General features: G+C 41.4%; 1 protein-coding gene across 1 annotated transcript in view; it reads left to right on the top strand.

Annotated features, from left to right (window-relative positions):
- The window catches only part of CNTNAP2 (contactin associated protein 2), a 7,772,136-nt gene that overhangs the window by 2,133,132 nt on the left and 5,621,013 nt on the right, over positions 1 to 17,991 (top strand). The window lies entirely within an intron of this gene.

Below are 17,991 nucleotides of genomic sequence, written 5' to 3'. Positions count from 1 at the left end.
GTGATGATTAGTGATCAGCAGTATGGTTTCATGCCAGGAAAGAGCACTACAGATGCGATGTTTGCCCTGAGAGTGTTATTGGAGAAATACAGAGAAGGTCAGAAGGAGTTGCATTGTGTCTTTGTAGACTTGGAGAAAGCATATGACAGGGTGCCTAGAGAAGAGTTATGGTATTGTATGAGGAAGTCGGGAGTGGCAGAGAAGTATGTAAGAGTGGTACAGGATATGTATGAGGGTAGTGTGACAGTGGTGAGGACTGCAGTGGGAGTGACAGATCCGTTTAAGGTGGAGATGGGATTCCATCAAGGATCAGCTCTGAGTCCTTTCTTATTTGCAGTGGTGATGGACAGGTTGACAGATGATATCAGACAGGAGGCCCCATGGACTATGATGTTTGCAGATGACATTGTGATCTGTAGTGAGAGTAGGAATCAGGTTGAGGAGACTCTGGAGTGGTGGAGATATGCTCTAGAGAGCAGAGGAATGAAGGTCAGCAGGGCTAAGACAGAATATATGTGTGTAAATGAGAGGGAGGGTAGAGGAATGGTGAGGATGCAGAGAGAAGAGTTGGTAAAGGTGGATGAGTTTAAGTACTTCGGATCAACAGTTCAGAGTAATGGTGAATGTGGAAGAGAGGTGAAGAAGAGAGTACAGGCAGGGTGGAATGGGTGGAGAAGAGTGTCAGGAGTGATTTGTGACAGACGGCTACCAGTAAGAGTGAAAGGGAAGGTCTACAAGACAGTAGTGAGACCAGCTATGTTATATGGGTTGGAGACAGTGGCATTGACAAAAAGGCAGGAGTCAGAGCTGGATGTGGCAGAGTTAAAGATGTTAAGATTTGCACTCAGTGTGACTAGGATGGATAGGATTAGGAATCAGTATATTAGAGGCTCAGCTCATGTTGGACAGTTTGGAGACAAAGCAAGAGAGTCCAGATTGCGTTGGTTTGGACATGTGCTGAGGAGGGATGATGGGTATATTGGGAAAAAGATGCTAAGGATGGAGCTGCCAGGTAAGAGGAAAAGAGGAAGGCCTAAGATAAGGCTTATGGACGTGGTGAGAGAGGACATGCAGGCGGTTGGTGTGACAGAGCAAGATGCAGAGGATAGGAAGAAATGGAAAGAGATGATCCGCTGTGGCGACACCTAATGGGAAAAGCCGAAAGATGATGATAACTGTGATCTTTGGATGAGCAGAACTTTATGACAATATTAGGGGAAATGCATACAAAGCCAAACATTGTGGTACACAGATTTCTCTCTCTCTCTCTCTCTCTATATATATATATATATATATATATATGTAGCAGGTATGTGTTGGAGAGCAGATACCCTTGTCAGGGGATGCTGTGTGGGTGAAGCTTCACTGCAAAAAATACCCCTTTGTTTTGGCAATCAACCTTTCATCTTTGAAGTGTTTGGACTGAGAATATCACGAAACCCTGTCACATGCATACCAACAAGTAAATGTGAACCAAGGTAAGTTAATAACTGTCAGTTGGACCACTTTGTCATTTTTCATTTGCATTTAGTACTGGTGTCTTGGATGTCTTGACATTAATCAAACCTGTAAGGTTTTCAGAAATGTCAATGGAAAATATAGTTATATAAAATAAACCATCTCATCATCACGAACATGGGAGCACAATGTTCAACACCAGAAGTATACACCTCACTGGTGAGATCAGATCACAAACTAATCTCGCTGGAGGTCCTCATCCCGCCCCCACCCGAAATAAAAAAGACCACAGTAAAGAACTTCTCAAAAGCCGACTTCACACTTCTAAAGACTAGTGTGGTCTCCTTTAAGGCCCCCGAGCCGGCGGTAAACATTACTCAAACCGCTGAATCACTCAAAAATGCCTTCTACCAGCACCTGCAGGGCTGCATGGATCAGGCAATCCCTAGCAAAACAAAGACTCTCTGTACCAAAGGCAAGCGTCCATCTGGTGGACCCCAGCCATAAACAAACTCTACAACAAAAGGAGAAAGCTACTACAAGATAGAGCAAAATCCTTAAAAGGTAAGACACCGCTGATCACTATAAGTAAAAAGCTAAGAGCTCTCATAAAATCATCCAAAGCTAATTTTGAGAAAAAAATAGCTAAGGACTCTAAAGACAACCATAAGGCATTCTTTAGCTATGTCAGAAACCTAGGAGGAAACTCCCAGATATGCTCAGAATTAGTTCAAAATGATGTGAAGATTACTGATCCTACAGACATTGCCAACATACTGGCTGACAGGTTCAGTGCAAACTCCCCCCCCCCCCCCAAAGGAGAGATATCTATACCAAATGATTGTAGCCCCCAAACATCTCTAATGCCCAGGTGAGAACTGCTCTCCAAGGCAAAGAACACAGCATCCATGGGACCTGATGGTGTCCCCGGCTGTGTGCTCCACGAACTCAATGAGGAATTAAACCCACAGTTAGGACAGCTGTTTAATCTTAGTCTTACCTCTGGATACGTCAGGAGTGGCGACAGCGACTGTGGTCCCACTCCACAAAGGCGGTGCCTCCACCGACCCTGGAAATTACCGTCCCATTAGCTTGACAAGCCTTATCTGCAAAGCCATGGACAGGATCATAATGGATCTCATAAATAAAGACATAGGGAATTTGCAGACTTTGGATCCAACCCAGTTTGGCTTTGTCAAAGGCAGATCATGCCTTTTAAACTTGGCTGACTTTTTCGAAACAGTCACCGAGGCCATTGACGAGGGAAAGGCAGTCCATACAGCCTACCTAGACCTGGCGAAGGCTTTCGATACAATACCCCACTCGGGTATCATTGAAAAACTCATCAACTTAAATGTAAACCCATACATTACAAGATGGGTTGCAAACTGGCTGAGTGACAGAACCCACAGTGTCAGAGTTGCTGGCGCCATGTCAGACTCAAAGCCTGTCACAAGTGGTGTCCCACAGGGCTCAGTCCTGGGCCCACTCTTGTTTGGCATCTACTTTTCTGAAGTACAAGCAAACACAGGAGGGTTATGGCTGACAAAGTTTGCAGATGACTGCAAGCTGGGCGCCGTAGTCGAAAACACATCTGACACAGATATCCTTCAGATGGGTCTCACAGAAACGGATAACTGGTGCCAGATCCATGGCCTAAAGTTAAATGCCAAGAAATGCATAGTCATACCCTTCGGGAAAAACAAGGTTACCCCCAGCTACCATATAGGTGGCAATCCCCTGATCACAGAAGAAGTTATCAGGGACCTGGGGACCCAGGTGACAGTAGCCTTTCATTCGACACTCATATTGCTAAAGTAGTTAGGAAGACCTTCTACATTCCCCACCTTATCATGAAGGGATTCACATCTAGATCAAGGGAGGTCATAGTCTCCCTATACTCATCACTCATCAGACCAATGATTGAGTACAATGCCCCATTCGGAATGTATCTGACCCGACACTTGCAGCAGCTGGAGAGGCCACAAAAGTTCCTCACCAAAAGGATAAAGGGTCTCAAAAATCTGTCTTATGCTGCCCGACTGAAAGAACTCCAGTTATATTCAGTTGCTTACCGCTTGCTCAGAGGTGACCTGTGCCTGACATACAAGGCCATGTCAAACCCAGATTTGATGAACATGCTTCATCTCAAAAATCTAGATCCCTCAGAGCCACAAGGGAGACTTAAACCTCGACACGGTTATTAATAGGACGTGCTGGAGGGATAGATTCATCACCCAAAGACTCCCTATGCTGTGGAACAAAATCCCGGTTTATGTGAGGCAGAGCACCTCGCTGGCCTTGTTCAAGGGGAATCTTGACCAATGGATGGGAGATCGCAGATACACCCCAGGGGTTACCTCAGTGTCACTGCTCGACAGAGGCACAGCAAAATAATGGGCATAGTTTCTCCAAACTAAAGGGGTGGCGTAAGCCACAAAACTATGGGCTAGGCTTGTAAATGCCCTCGGGCAGATAGCCTAGTATGAACCTATGAACCTATGAACCAGAACATTTAAATAAAATAACACATTGTTTTCTTTGTAATAAATCTAAAATGGCATAGATTTATTATGAATACTTCCAATGAAATGTTGATATGATAGACATTCAGCTGAGTTAAACACCATTTGGCATATCTGTAACAAACTCTGCAGTTACTAGAGTAATGTTATCCTTTTGCAGGCCACTGTGATTGCAACAGATGGCTGCTTCTGACCTAATCACATTTTTTAGATATGTGAATTTTATAGTTACATACCATTTTACATTCATTCTTTTTCAGTTCTACTTCAGCAGCACCCCGTTACTAGTCTTCATCTCTTCTTGGTTTACATGACATTTCTGATGCTAGCAGTAACCTTGCTGGCCTGGCTTTCCAGACTCCCACATAGCAAAGCAATGCATAGAGGGATGCCTTGCTTAAGTTGAGGAGCTAGCATGGTAGGATGATTGTATGGTAGCACCTATGCTTCCATGCACATGGTCATAGAGACATAGGAAAGGCATGCAATAAGGCATTTTTATCCTGCCTTTAGACTCAGCATAATCAAGTCACATTTCAAGCTTTCAAGTATTTCCATTTTGTTTCACACTTCCTTAAATACATATGATAAAATGTACCTTAACATTCCTTCCTATCACTTGCAAAATTTTCCAACAAAGGTCTCAATACTCAGACATTTCCCCTCTTCAAACTAATAAGAAATCCTGCCTTTTGCTAAATGTCTTCCATAAACATCCTCAGTTGTCCTCCAGTAATTGTTACCTCCACCCACATTTCCATCTTGCACTATTCCTGGACTTTAGCTGTTTACACCTTTCATTTTCCCTGTTAGTTTACACTGAATGAACAGTTAGCTACTTTTGTCTGATTCTAACACTCTTGGAAACTGAGGAATTTTGACTCTGTTTTGCATCCAAGAAAAAAAGAAAGTACATTTATTCAACTGCAGTTAAAATTGCCCACCTATTTAAATCAGTTTTAAGTAACTTTTGATGTTATTTTCTGTGTTTTACTGTGTTTGAAATGAATCTGAAGTTACAGCTATTAACTGATGGTGTTTTCCTGTCTGTCCTACTTTTCATCTGGGTTCTCTGCTGTCCCTAGTTGTTTAATTAGTTTGGAATTGGCTCTGTCATGTTTCTACATTTTAGTTTAGATTTTTTCTGAACTCAAATCCAAAGCTGCTTTTTCATTGGTTTCTTTAATTTCTTACCTCAGCTATATTGCATTGAGCTGTGATAAATGTAGCACAGCAAAAGCCTGCACTCAACAGATGAAGACACTTCAAATCACATTTAGTCTTAACACGATTAATAGTACCATACCTACTGTGGCACTTCCTATTGCTTCAGGACTATGTTAAATTGGGTAACCATATGAAATATCATACTCACAACAGCAAGTCTCAAATAGAGACTGAATGGCCAGCAGATTGGACTTGAATATACCAAGTCAGAAATGCTGTTTTGCAGAATATTTCCTTTACTCTTAAGTATGGTGATCTCATAGTTGATATATACAAGTTTTGGATGTGTGGGTGGCTTGCCCATTACAAAAAGAAGTAAAGACGTTTTAAGGACAGATTGAGATTCTCTCTTTTCTGGGTTTTCGGTCTTTTTTTTTTTTTTTTTTGGTTTTTCAGTACTTGGTATTTCAAGTGACATTTCAATCGGTGCCCTTAAATTGTTTTAGCTGTTTTACTTTAGTCAGAACCCTATCAATATTCATTTATGAAACTGCAAATATTTTATTGTACTACCTATAATTTAATACATTGCACTCCCAAGAATGTATTCGTATAAATCAAGTACTGAGGAACTATGTTTTGTGTCCTGTATTTATATACTCTTGTCTTCCCTTAGATGCCAGCACTTGATCTTCTCATGCAGTCTAGTAAAGAACTAAAAAAATGACTAAAAAAATCAAAACCACCAAGTGAGGTTTATTAAGCAAAACATTTATCTAATAAACTTCACATGATGGTTTTGCTTGTTTTAGTCATTTTTTAGTTATTTGGGTTTTTTGGCAACTTTTTATTTTCTGTTTGGTTTATACAATCTAGCAAAGACCTAACTGTCACAGAAAATAAACTTACTTACCTCATCACAAACTACATGTAAGAGATGCAAATATTTAGCTAAGATGGAGGCATCACGGTCACATCTGAACACAGTCTCTGAGCAACAGATTACTTCTCTGGCTAAAGTGCTTGAGGCCTCTATAGTGCCTTCTTAGGCAGAGTCCAGCTAATGGATTTCCCAACCTATAAAACAAAAGAAATCAAAAAAAGATAATGTCAAGGTAGCTCTCCACAAAGCCAAGAGTCTAAACAACAAATTATCTGACCTTGAGTCCCTCCTTTATTTGAATCACATTCATGTGTGTATTATTTCTGAAACTCGGTTTAAAAGAGCAGAAAATATACCTTCTATGCCATGGTTTTGTATCTGTTATTCCTTTAGACTTAATGAGAACTGTGTTGGAATGTGCATATGTAAGACCATGTTACCTGAAGGCAGATTCCTAAAGACCCATACACAGAGCTTATTAAGATATAAATAATGCTAAATAAATAATAAATACATAAATTTGCATCAAAGCATATTACAAGACTGAGTAAACACTGTGTGAAAACCATGTTTGATTCCTAAATATAATGGACGAACTTCAAATACACAGGAATTCCATTTTCCTGGGATACTTTAACGACCCATCAATAAACTGGGATATCTTTACTTCAAACGTAGGTTATGTCAAAATATTCATTGATTTATTTATAAATGTGTATTTCCTGGACCAAACAGTCAAGAACCCACTGGAAGGCAAATATTCTTTACCTGGTCCTTAAAAATATAGCATCTATATGCATTTTCCAACTGGTATACCCTTCCCAAATTAAGTCTGACTGCAAAATTGTAACTTTCACCTTCAAAATCTCAAACCATCAGATGTAAATATCACAGTACTCAAAGACTTCAAAAGTAGCAACCTCCTGCAATTCTATGATGAAGTCTCAAATTTTAAATGATGATAGGGCTAGTAGTTATACAAATAAGTTCTATGTTCATCTAGATAAATGTATTTACCTGACATTCCTTCCAGAAGCAAACAAAATGGGAAGTTAAAGGTCAAACCAGCCTGTTGGCCCACATGCATAAAGAATGCAATAAAATAAATGCTTTTCAGATTATACAGCAAAACTCAAGGTCCACAAATCAAAGTCAACATCAAAACATTATCAAAGCTACTGAAAAGTAAGTACAATCAGAAAAACAAAGGTATCCCATGAATGAAGGTTAGCAATAGAAGCTAATTATACTAACAGATCCTTCTTTACTAACACCAGTAAAGTAAGAAATATCAGACAGCATTGTCCCAAATATTTTCAAAATGCTGCCACCTACTGAGATCAAATAGAAATCAGAAATATATTATCTAACAAATTCAATGCACCTTTTAACCCAGGGGCAACTATATGAAGTCCACATATTCCAAATTATTTCAAGCCCCCCCCCCCATCATCACAAAAGAGTACTTTCTGAAGGTACTTTCCAAGACAAAAAGCGCATCTTACATTAGACCTGATGTGATGCCCGTGCCCTGGCCCAGCAATCAAGAAGCCTCAATCCTCACCACTAACACCAGTGAGGGCCATCTCATATATGAGGAAAGGATAACAAATACACACAGTAAAGTGCAATTTCCCTTAAGAGCACACAGAGATCACAGTCAGTCTGGGGCTGGTTGCTGCCTTGCTCCCCAGGACCCCAATAAGACTCCCCACTGGCACAGATATAGGGTCTAGATCTCAGCCTAGCTGGGCAAGCTAAAATCTCCAGCACCCTCTCTGTCCAACCAGTGCTTCGTGCCCCTGCCCAAGTAGCTGACACACACACACTTTGAGATAAGAGTTTATACAACCACACAGACACTTCTGAGGAAGGCTGGCACAGGTTCTCCAGCTGTCTCCCCTTTGCCCATGCTGTACAGTAGTACCACTTGCCACCACCCAGCTAATATTTATCAGCTATTCAAAGGCCCTTAAAAGGGTGTTTAATTATTACTGTGCAGTATTATTATCCAATTGGTAGATGTGACTAAACAGTCTCAAGGCTTATTAGAGTGACCTGGTACAGGATCCTTATATATGTACTCTTAGAGCTTAAGGTATCTCTACACAAACCAGCTGCAGTTAAAAGGTTTTACAATATTTATTAATAAATAATTAAAACCACAAGGCAATATTTTCTGCTACACAGTCAGTGCTAGTCAAGAGAGTTCAGAGATCACACAGAAATACTTAAAATAAATCAGTAGTACAGTTCTGACATCACAGAAAAACATTTATTTATTTATTTATTTTACATTTGTTGACCGGGCTAGTCTAACTGGATATATGTCCATTTTTAGTAGAGGCCCGGGGAGAAAAGCTACAGGAAATAACATACAATGTAAGAAAAAGCATTGAGACAGTCATATGCAGCAATAATGAAGACATCAAAAACAGTTTAAACAGCTATAATTATAACAGAGAGTTATATTATAAATTCTATGTAAAAATATAGAAGAATAAAAAAAAATTTTTTTTTTTTAACAAATCTTAGTAGGTCTTAGTTTGATAGTACACTTATATAATTTATATGAGAGAAAAGGATATTAAGGTGTTGTAAGGAGTTTAATATTTAGAGAAGGTAGAAGGTCAGAGATAAGAAATTGTTAGTCAGGGTTACAACAGGAGCATAACCAGTGGTTACTGAAGTAGTGTTTTAGATGTTTTTTAAAAAGTGGGAGAGAGGTCTGGGATGTAAGATCAGGTGGTAATTGATTCCATAATTTTCCAACAGAGTTGGAGAACAAGGAATCACCTGCTAAGTTTTTAGATTTAGTTATATTCATAAGGATTTTGTTTGAGGATCGTAAATTTTTGAGATTACTATATGGTGTAATAAAGCTAGAGAGTATGGGAGTATTGTTGGGCTGATTAAGGGCCTTGTGAGTTATTGAGAGTTGATGAAATTGTATCAGATTTGGAAGTTCAAGCCAGCCTAGTTTTTTTAGATTAAGACAGTGATGAGTTCTATAAGGGGAGCTAGTAGCAAATCTGGCAATGTTATTATAGGATATAGCTAGTTTGTTGAGGTTCTTTTTGGAGAGGTTAGTGTAGATGGGAGATGCATAAAGAAGGGTTGAGAGTAAATGAGTTCTAGCTATAGTGGATTTAGCTAATGGTGTTAAATATGGTTTTATTCTATAGAGGGATCCTAATTTTCTGTTGACTATTTTTACTGTGGTATTTATGTGTGGGTCAAAGTTGAGGTTATTGTCAATTGTGACTCCTAAAAGTTTAGTGGTCAGATCAGGGGAAATAAGGATGCCATTATTAGATGTGAGAGTGAAGTGTAAAGGGGCAGTCCTTTGGGTAGGTGTGAAGAGTAAAAGTTTAGTTTTTTTAGCATTTAGTAAGAGGCAGCGGTTGGAGAACCAGTTTTCTACTGTATTGAAAGCTTTTTGTGTTTGGGATTGTAGTTCGTCTAGAGAGGAGGCTGAGCAGACAATAGTAGAATCATCTGCGTATTGAATACATGTGGAGAGTGGAATGGCTAAGTGGAGATCATTGATGTAAATGGAAAACAAGAGAGGGCCTAGTATGGAGTCTTGCGGGACACCTAATGAGATAGGTAGGTGATTAGATAGAGTGTTTTTCCAGAGTACAGCCTGTTTATTTAGTCTAAACTTTCTAATTCCTAGCTACTTCTAAAAAAAAACACAAGTCTAAAATAACTTACATAAGACAACAGGTAGAGTGCTGAGTTGGATAGTCAGACAAAAATGCTTAATAATGTCTAGTTCTCACTATTTAAATTGAAACTCCAGTTCTGCTAAACATTATATCATCTTTTACACCTTCCTGGTGTTCCCAGGCTTACAGAAACTGCATTTACATTATTTTATACTTAGAGCAATAAACGACATTCCACATGTAAATTCTGGTCATTAACTTTAGCCTTAAAACAATAGGCAGGAAGCCTTCACCTAGCTGGACTGGAGCCGACTTGCAAAACATCAAAGGCAGTGATGAAATAATTTTAATTTCAAAGGGCCAACAAGAAATGCTTGACTTAGCTTTCTTTACAGCATATGACAATGCTGCCACATTGTTTTAAGTTCAACATTCATATTTACAAATGATAGAGTTATCTGCACAATTCTATCTGGCTAGGCTAGCAGCCTTCACCCTTCCCTACTAGTCTTCACCCCCCCACCCAGAGAACTCAAGCTAGTTTTTCAAGTGACCCTTGAGAAACGCCGCTTGAGAGGGTTAGGTATATCTGAGTATACCTACCCTATTCCCTGTATTGAGAGCCCAGCTGCATTGGAATTGCTACTCCCACTGTGGTGCTGCACTAACATATCATATGCTTGCAACCCCAGGCTCCATTTTAGCAACTTTGCATTTTGCTGACTGGCTCTGTTTAACCATGTTACAGGGTTGTAATCTGTCATAACAGTGAATTTTCTTCCATACAGATAAGGCTGAAGTTTCTGCAATGCCCACACTATGGCTAGACATTCCTTTTCTACAGCTGTATAGCATTCCTCCCTGGGTTGGATCCTACAACTGAGCTAAACTACTGGGTGTCTTCTCCTTCTGAAGAAATCTGGCTAAGTACAGCCCCCAGCCCATGGTCTGAAGCATCCACCTGCACAACAAATTCTTTGCTGTAATCTGGACTGGCTAATACAGGGGGTCCTCCCAAAGCTTTTTTAAGCTTCTGGAATGCCTGCTTACATGCTGGGGTCCACACTACCTTATTTGGCCTGTTCTTCCTTGTTATGTCTGTGAGGTGAGCACCTATGGTACTATAACTGAAGACACACTTTCTGTAGTACCCTGTTGTCCTTAAAAATGCACTCACCTGCTTTTTAGTAACAGATGCAGGCCATGCCTGAATGGCTTCCACTTTGGCAGGTTCTGGCTTTATCTTACCACTCCCCACTCTATGTCCTAGGTAGGAGACCTCTGTCATACCCACCTGACATTTGCTCGGCTTAATGTTTAACCCTGCCATCTGTAGTCTGCCAAGCACCTCACTGACATGCTGAAGGTGCTCTGGCCAGGAATGGCTGTAGATTACAATATCATCCAGGTAAGCAAGGGAAAACTCTCCTGCTCCTGCAAGGATATGATCTATCAGCCTCTGGAAAGTTGCTGGGGCATCCTTCATCTCAAAGGGCCTCATTGTGAACTCATACACGCCAAAAGGAGTCACAAAGGCTGACTTCTCTCTAGCACTGGGAGTCAAAGGCATCTGCCAGTAACCCTTGGTAAGATCAATGGTTGTAAGATACTTAGCCCCACCCAGCTGCTCTACAGCCTCATCTGTCCTAGGCATGGGGTAAGCATTTGACTCTGTGTGACTATTTAATTTCCTGTAGTCCACACAGAACCTGGTGCTGCCATCCTTCTTTGGCACCAGCACCACTGGGGATGCCCAGGGAATGCTGGACTCTTGAATCACCCCTAGTTCCAAAATCTCCTGTACTTCCACCCTCAGGGTCTGTCTGACTCTTTCAGCCACCCTATAAGGGGCCTGCCTAATAGGCCTTTGGGGTCCTGTATCCACCTGGTCTCGCACCAGGTGGGTGCTCCCTGGTTTCCCGGTGAACATGTCCCCATATTCCTGCAACACTGAAGAGATCAGTCCCCAGATCTCCCTCAGACTCCTCCTGTAATCCACTGCAAATGCTCATCACAAGGGCCTGCCTATCATGGTAAGATTTCATCATGTTAACGTGGTACAATTTGTGCCTCTGCCTAGCAGTTCCACCATGTAGTTAACATCACTTACCTTTCCTACCACCTTGTAGGGACCCTCCCAAGCTGCTTGCAGTTTGTTGTGTCTGACAGGAATCAGGACCATTACCTGCTGCCCCACAGAATACTCTCTAGCTTGAGCATTCCTGTCATGCCACACCTTTTTCTGTTGTTGGGCTTCTGCCAGGTTCTGCTGGGCCAAGCCCATGAGCTTCCTGAGCCTTGTCCTGAGGTTTAAGACGTATGCCACAACAGACTCCTTGTGAGACTCACACTCACTTTCACACTCATCTCAAATTAAATCTAGAAGACCCTCACCATATGCCCATACAACAACTCAAAGGTTGAAAAACCCTGTGGATTCCTGAGGAACCTCTCTGTAAGCAAACAACAGATGGGGCAAATATTTGTCCCACTCCCTCTTAACCTGATCTGCAAATGCCCATAGCATGGACTTGATTGTAGAGTTTAACCTCTCAACAAGACCATTAGTCTGAGGATGATAGGGAGTGGTCTTAATGTGCTTCACCCCACAAGACTTTCACAGACAAACCAGCAGATCTGACATGAAATTGGCACCTCTGTCAGTCAATATTTTTTTTGGGAAACTACCCTGCTGAAAATCTCTAACAGCATTTGCCAACTTCTCTGCCTCAATGGATGCCAAAATCAATGCCTCAGGGTATCTTGTAGCATAATCCACTACCACTAGGATATACTTTTTTCCTGTGGAACTTGGGATACTCAGAGGACCCACAATATCCCTATCTACCCTCTGAAATGACTCCTCAATCACAGGCAAAGGCATCAAAGAAGCTCTTACCTTGTCTGCTACCTTGCCTACCTTGTGGCAATGCTCACAGATTCTGCAGTGCCCTGTTACATCTCTGGAAATTCCAGGCCAATAGAAGTTCTGCATAATATGCCTCTTTGTAAATTTTATGCCCATATGACCTGCAAAGGGAATATCATGGGCTATGGCTGGAAGTGCCAGATGGTAGGCTCTAGGTACTGCCAACTGCTGTACTCTTTCACTTTCTAACCCTCTCTCAGGGGTCCACTTTCTGTATAATAACCCTTTGTCCCAGTATACAGATCCCCCCCTTCCCTTGAGAATCAGGTGCCTCCCTAGCTACCTGCCTCAGGCCTTGCAATGTAGGGTCTAAGAGCTGAGCCTGTCTCAACTCTCTCCTTGCAACCCTTCCTGGCTCCCCTTCCACAGGAAGTCTGGCATCCTCTGACAGTGGGTGCTACTACTCACCTCTACCTTTGCAGTCACTCTGTCCAAGGGACCATCAGTACCCACAAGCAGCTGTGGCTCACCTTCAGTTTCACTGCTACAGGGTAGCTCCCTCCCTGAAGTAACCACCTCATCAATTATGGCTGCAAGTATGCAGTCTGTCTGGGTCTCCACCAGGCTACAAGACCCACATGCATGTCTCCTAGCCTGTGTGTGTGTAACTGCATAAGTACATGGTACTGCCTCATCCAAATCTTTCCCTCTCAGGACATCTGCAGGATGGTAGTTTAGGTCCCCTGTCATCTCAAGACAATCTACTATAGGCATTTTGTCTTTCCCACATACTGGCTCCGTCATCTTTGATTCCCCACCTTGCCTCTGTGGACACCTGTATGCCACATGGCTCCACTGGTTACATTCAAAACATTTAACCCTAGCTCCTGGACGTGTACCTGGACTAGTGGCTTCCCCTGCTACTGGCAGGTTCTGTTGTGGCAGTCTGTGCTGCACACCATGGATTCCTTTAGACCCATGAGCAGTACTGGGGGTCCCCTTCCTGTGCAGGGATGCCCTGCTTGCCAGGTATAGGTCTCCCTTCTTCCACAACTCATCTGAAGTAGCACATTGTCTATCAGCTAACCAGATCCTCATGTCCTCAGGCAAAGTGCTAAGGGCTTGTTCCCTCACCAAAAGGTCTGCCAGCACTTCAAAAGTGGTGACCTGACATCCACTCACCCACCTATGGAAATAAGTGCTCAATTCAGCAACATATTCACACACACTTTCATCTGCCTTGCATCTATGCTCATGAAACTTTTTTGCTATACATTTCAGGTGTTAGCTTAAACAGTTCTAAAAGACATTTCTTAACAGCAATATAATCAAAACATGCAACGTTAGACATTTTAGCTAATACAGTTACAGCTTTACAATGGAGTAAGTGGGTCAGGAACTGCACTCAGAACCCTTGGTCAACTTCATACTGCTTACATACCCTCTCAAACATATGAATTAAACTATCAAAATTATCCCCCTCTTTAAACTGCGGAAGAATTTTACTGACTTTTTGTGCTTCTGGGATCCAGTTACTCCCTTTCCCATTACTTCCGTGACACTGGCAAAGAGTCAGCATCTCCTTTTCATGCTGCATCTGCTTCTCTTGTTCCTCAGCTTGCAGACATAACAGTTTCTCATTCTCCTCAGCCTGCAAACATTGCAGTCTCTCATTTGCTTCTAATTCCACATGCCTGGCTGCCAACGTAAGTCTCTTTAGCTCCAGCTGGATTTTTAAGTCCACTGCAGAAAGGTTGAGCTGTCCATTCTCAGAGAGAATTATATCTCCACTGCCAGACTTATTGTCCTCCTGGTTGCTGTTTTTTGATGCAGCTGTAACTAACCCTGCAATCAGGTCTGCCTTAGTCAGGTTGCCATGCACCAGTCCCCTAGCCTGGCACATCTCCACCAGCTGGCTGCTTGTCAGCTGTCCATACTCCTCTGTTGAAATGCTGCCTGCTCACCCTGACTAACTAAGCTAACAAAAGAAATAAAACAATTGTGATCTGAACTCTGAGTATTCACTGTGTGGCTGTTTTAGAGTACAAAACACCTTCAAAGCTCACTTTACACAAGCTACAGGATTCACTCTGCCCACACCACTACAAGCCAATTAGTATTTGCCAACTAATTAATATGTGATGTGGATATCCTACCACTGCCAAACAATTAATATGTGAGGTGGATATCCCAACCACTGCCACAAATTAATATGTGATGCCCATGCCCTGGCCCAGCAATCAAGGAGCCTCAATCCTCACCACTAACACCAGAGAGGGCACCTCATATATGAGGAAAGGATAACAAATACACACAGTAAAGTGCAATTTCCCTTATGAGCACACAGAGATCACAGTCAGTCCAGGGCTGGTCATTCTTTTGCTCCCCAGGTCCCCAATAAGACTCCCCACTGGCACAGCTATATGGTCCAGATCTCAGCCTAGCTGAGCAAGCTAAAATCTCCAGCACACTCTCTGTCCAACCAGTGTTTTGTGTCCCTGCCCAAGTAGCTTACACAAACACACTTTTGAGATAAAAGTTTATACAACCACACAGACACTTCTGGGGAAGGCTGGCACAGGTCCTCCAGCTGTTCCCCCTTTGCCCAGCCTATATGGTAGTACCACTTGCCACCACCCAGCTAATATTTATAAGTTACTCAAAGGCCCTTAAAAGGGTGTCCAATTATTACTGTGCAATATTATTATCCAATTGGTATATGTGACTAAACAGTCTCGAGGCTTATTAGAGTGACCTGGTACAGGATCTTTATATATATGCAATGTACTCTTAGAGCTTAACTTATCTCTACACAAACCAGCCACAGTAAGGTTTTAAAGTATTTAATAATAAGCAATTAAAACCACAAGACAATACTTTCTACTACACAGTCAGTGCTAGTAAAGAGAGTTCAGAGATCACACAGAAATACTTAAAATAAATCAGTAGTACAGTTTTGATATCACAGAAAAAACACTTAAGTCTAAACTTTCTAATTCCTAGCTACTTCTAAAAGAAAACACAAGTCTAAGGTAACTTACATAAGACAACAGGCAGAGTGCCGAGTTGGATATTCAGACAATCTCACTGTTTAAATTTAAACTCCAGTTCTGCTAAACATTACATCATCATTTACACATTCCTGGTGTTCCCAGGCTTACAGAAACTGCATTTACATTCTTTTAGACTTAGAGCAATAAAGGACATTCCATATGTAAATTCTGGTCATTAACTTTAGCCTTAAAACAATAGGCAGGAAGCCTTCATCTAGCCAGACTGGAGCCGACTTGTAAAGCATCAAAGGTAGTGATGAAATAATTTTAATTTCAAAGGACCAACAAGAAATGCTTGACTTAGCATTATTTACAGCAGATGGCAATATTGCCACATTGTTTTAAGTTCAACATTCATATTTACAAATGATAGAATTATCTGCACAATTCTGTCTGGCGAGGCTGGCAGCCTTCACCCTTCTCTATCAGTCTTCACACCTGATAACCCACCTGCCTGCCTGCTGAGCGGTGCTAACCATGCACTGGTGGATCTGCTCCTACAGCTAATTGTAGCTTCATCCACGAGGTGTAATATTCAGCATATGTGATGATGTTCATAAGAGCTGCCAAATTACAGAACCCAGAAACTACAGACACATTAGCCCATTGTTCTTCAATGTAAGACCATGAGTCATAACTGACCTAATAAACTAATCTACACTTGACGCCCTGCAGTTTTGATTTGTTAAGGATAAATCCTGTCTATTGAATCTGGTAAAGTTTTTGCGAGAGTAACACAAGCTGTAAATAATGGTCATACTCTCCATACAGTATATCTTGGCATCACCAAAACATTTTATACAGTACCACCAGCTAACATAATTAACAAGCTAACCATACTCCAAACCCATCCTTGTGTAGTTAGATGGGAAACATGAAGGTAATCAACAGAGTCCCACAGGGGTCCATAGTAGGACATCTATTCTTCATAGGTGCACAGGTTCATCAGTTAGTACTAGTCTAGCTGCCCTTGTGAGCCATTTTAAGCCTAGACAGTTTCCCTTTTTGTGCTCAAAACAAACTATCCCATTTAGTTATAGGTTGACATTACCTATCTTGTGGTCTTTAATTGTATAAAACCTAAAACACAATAACTGGGATCATAACATAGATAACTTGAGGGGACCTATGCATGAGGTAAAACATCTGTGAGCTGCATCTGTCCATTAGTAGTACAGGGGACAGTTTAGGGGTAAATTCTTTGTTTTCCATCCATAGATTTAAGTTGCATTTGAATATGAACAAGTATGAACTTTGTTTTATGTGGGTGGGGAGTCTGTTCTATAGCAATGCTATCCTCTTCAAAATATACCTGTCCCTCCAGAACCATTCTGTTGATGTTGTGGAAGAGGTGTAGATCCCTAGAATAAGCATTTCTAATGCCATTTCAGTCGAAGATGTGCAGTAAATGCATCAGTAATGGACCAGGGGATGCCTTGTATGCTAAACACAGGTCACCTCTTAGCAGTCTGTAGGATACAGAGTAGAGTGACCGAGCTTTGAGTCAGTCAATGTAGGACATGTTGTTTAGGCCTTGTATCCTTTAAGTAGTGTACCTATGTGGGCATTCCCGTTGTTGCATGAGTATTAATTATTCAGCATCTACTTCTATTATCACCAAGTCAAAACTGGAGATCACTGAATAATTAAGTTTGCAGACGATTGTAAGCTGGATGCCATTCTCAGATCTCCTTCTGACATGCAAAAGCTTCATCTTGAATGGGCAAGTTAGTAGCAGGTGCATATAAAGTGGAATAAAACTGAATGATAAGAACTGCAATATTGTCACATTTGGTAAACAAACATCCTTGGAACATGGGTAGCTAATTCCCTCTCCTTTACTCATCATGTTGTAACAGTAGCTAGAAATCATTCTGTCTGGCATAGCTAATCAGAAAGGGCATCTTCTTTATGTCCATATACGTTTTTAACACTCTATATTGTGCATTAATCATGCCTATCATAAAATACAATGCTCCTTTTGGGAAGCATTTTACTAGATGTGATAGACTAATGGAGTGACTGCAAAGGTTCCTAATAAAAGAAGATCATGGTCCTAAAAGACAGCACTACTAAGAGAGGCTGAATGATCTATCTCTGTATGGTCTTATAGACTCCTTATCAGTGTTCTGTGCCTTGCTTTTCAGGCTATGAGGGACCCAGCAGTCCAAGACCCATTATATCTCAGGAAATCAACCAACGTAGCAAACACTAGGACTAGTGATCTGAACCTGCCTTATAAATAAATAAAGCACAGAGGAGATACAGATTTGTCGCACAAGGGCTACCCTTCTCTGCAACAAACATCCACTCCAGATCAACACTGTGACACACTATCTTCTTTTATAAAGGAGTACAGCAATTA

The sequence above is a fragment of the Protopterus annectens genome, chromosome 3.part0 (genome assembly GCF_019279795.1).
Source record: "Protopterus annectens isolate FY-2018-M chromosome 3.part0, PAN1.0, whole genome shotgun sequence".
In the NCBI taxonomy this organism is placed as follows: domain Eukaryota; kingdom Metazoa; phylum Chordata; order Ceratodontiformes; family Protopteridae; genus Protopterus; species Protopterus annectens.
This window is presented reverse-complemented; position numbering and strand designations above follow the sequence as displayed.